Genomic DNA, 2,500 nt, shown 5'->3' with positions numbered 1-2,500 from the left:
CTCTCCTCACCTCCTTTCCCGGATTCCACCCTTCCCCCCCCTCCTCCTCACCTCCTTCCTGATTCCCCCCCTCCCCTCCTCCCCCTCCTCCCTTTCCCGATTCCCTTCCTCCCCCTCTCCTCACCTCCTTTCCTGATATTCCCCCCCCTTCCCTCCCCCTCTCCTCACCTCCTTTCCCGATTCCCCCCTTCCTCCCCCTCTCCTCGCCTCCTTTCCCGGATTCCCCCTTCCCCTCCTCCCCTCTCCTCGCCTCCTCTCCCGGATTCCCCCTTCCCCTCCCCCTCTCCTCACCTCCTTTCCTGATTCCCCCCCTTCCCCTCCCTCTCTCCTCACCTCCTTTCCCGGATTCCCCTTCCTCCCCCCCTCTCCTCGCCTCCTTTCCCGGATTCCCCCTTCCCCTCCCCCTCTCCTCGCCTCCTTTCCTGATTCCCCCTTCCCCTCCCCCTCCTCCTCGCCTCCTTTCCCGGATTCCCCCCTTCCTCCCCCTCTCCCTCGCCTCCTTTCCTGGATTCCCCCCTTCCCCTCCCCCTCTCCTCGCCTCCTTTCCCGGATTCCCCCACTTCCCCTCCCCCTCTCCTCACCTCCTTTCCCGATTCCACCCCTTCCTCTCCCCCTCTCCTCACCTCCTTTCCTGGATTCCCCCTTCCCCTTCCTTCCCCCCTCTCCTCACCTCCTTTCCTGGATTCCCCCTTCCCTCCCCTCTCCTCGCCTCCTTTCCCGGATTCCCCCTTCCCCTTCCCCTCTCCTCGCCTCCTTTCCCGGATTCCCCCCTTCCTCCCCCTCCTCCTCGCCCCTCCTTTCTCCTGACCTCCTTTCCTTCCTTCCCCTCCCTCTCCTCACCTCCTTTCCCGGATTCCCCCCCTTCCCCTTCCACTCCCCCCCTCTCCTCACCTCCTTTCCCCGGCCGAAAATCGCAATAAAATCAATGCATGCAACAAAATCCAAAGGTGCATGACAGCGATTCCGAATACATGCGGCAGATACATTCACACATGGGCAAGGGGGTGGGGGTGGGGGGGTATGGGGGTGTGTGGGCTGGAGCGGCGTCAGAGGGATGAGGGTGAGGGCGAGGGTTGGGGGTGGGGGTGGGGGTGGGGTAAGTGGGTAGGGGAGGAGAGTGGGGATAATCCATCAGCATCGGGTAAATATCCTGCAAATGACATGCGTTGCGCAACTTATGAGATGGCATGAAGTAAGGTTTATATGTAAGAGGAATATTCAAACGTAAAAATGTGGAAATGAGTGACATCGCTGTGCATCACTTTTGGGGAAACACACACACACACACACACACACACACACACACACACACACACACACACACACACACACACACACACACGTAGGGAAAGAGAGGGAGAGGGGCCTGAGCGAGAGGAGAGAGAGAGGAGAGAGAGAGGGGGGGGGAGGGAGGAAGGGAAAGGGAGGGAGAAGGCGAGTGAGAAAGTGAGTGGGAGGGAGAAAGAATGAGAGAGGGAGTATGAAAGAGAGAGAGAGAGAGAGAGAGAGGGAGAGAGAGAGAGAGAGAGAGAGAGAGAGAGAGAGAGAGAGAGAGAGAGAGAGAGAGAGAGAGAGAGTGAGTGTGAAAGGGAGAGAGTGAGAGAGGGAGTGTGACAGGGAGAGAGATGGAGAAAGACGAAGAGAGAGGGTGGGAAGGGGGAGGAGGCAAATCACCTCCATGTATCGTGAACTCACCCCCTCCCCTCTGGAGAGGCCGAATCATCTAAACGCTATACATTTTTTTCCCCATAAACGAATATTGATTTTAAAAATGATGAATGTCGAGATTTCTGTTCGAGAATAGAGTCCATTTGATTCTACAGACGTCAACAGTCTTTACAATTTTCTCTAGGCCAGGTATCATCACCGCCATTTGTATCCCCCCACCATCCCCATGCCCCCCCCCCCTCCCCTCACTCCTCGGCGTCGGGATGCTTCGGGACTAATTATCCCGGGCAGAAATTGGGGGAAAGGGAGAAGAATTTGGGGGAGGAGGAGGAGGAGGAGAGGGGGAGTAGCAGAGGAGGAGAGGAAGAAGAGAGGGAGAGGAGAGAAGAGGGAGAGGGAAAGGAGGAGGAGAAACCAGGTAGAGGAGGAAAAACGAAGATGAAGAAAAAGAGTTTGAAAAGAAGAAATAGAAAGGACGAGAAGGGCGAGGAGGAAAGGGAAATGAAAGAAAGGGACGAGGAAGAGAAAGAGAAGGTGACACCGAGAGGCGAGGTACAGAGTGCATTCCCGGAATGCTGTGACCCACATTGGGCGCACGGTGTGTGTGTATACTCGTACTTTCACATTCATTTGTGGTCGTCGTCTCGAAGGAGGAATTTTATCTGCCACAATGCCAGGACTTTAAAGTGGGCGGCCCAGGGGAAGGCCTGCGCCGCGTCTGTAGGATTGCCACCTGTCACCGCCTGCCGCTCCCTATTTGCGTGCCCCGGCTCAGCGGCGGGTCGGCTCGCCCTCCGTCGGCCTTCATTTCCACGTCAGGAGGGGGCAGAGA

General features: G+C 57.3%; 2 protein-coding genes across 3 annotated transcripts in view; one reads left to right on the top strand and one right to left on the bottom strand.

Annotated features, from left to right (window-relative positions):
• The window catches only part of Nca (neurocalcin homolog), a 626,340-nt gene that overhangs the window by 603,098 nt on the left and 20,742 nt on the right, over positions 1 to 2,500 (bottom strand). The gene's annotated exons all lie outside the window — the stretch shown is intronic.
• LOC138862111 (leucine-rich repeat-containing protein AAC1-like) overlaps positions 1 to 2,500 on the top strand; it is a 5,260-nt gene that overhangs the window by 1,642 nt on the left and 1,118 nt on the right. The window lies entirely within an intron of this gene.

This window comes from Penaeus vannamei, chromosome 7, assembly GCF_042767895.1.
Source record: "Penaeus vannamei isolate JL-2024 chromosome 7, ASM4276789v1, whole genome shotgun sequence".
Lineage (NCBI taxonomy): Eukaryota > Metazoa > Arthropoda > Malacostraca > Decapoda > Penaeidae > Penaeus > Penaeus vannamei.
This window is presented reverse-complemented; position numbering and strand designations above follow the sequence as displayed.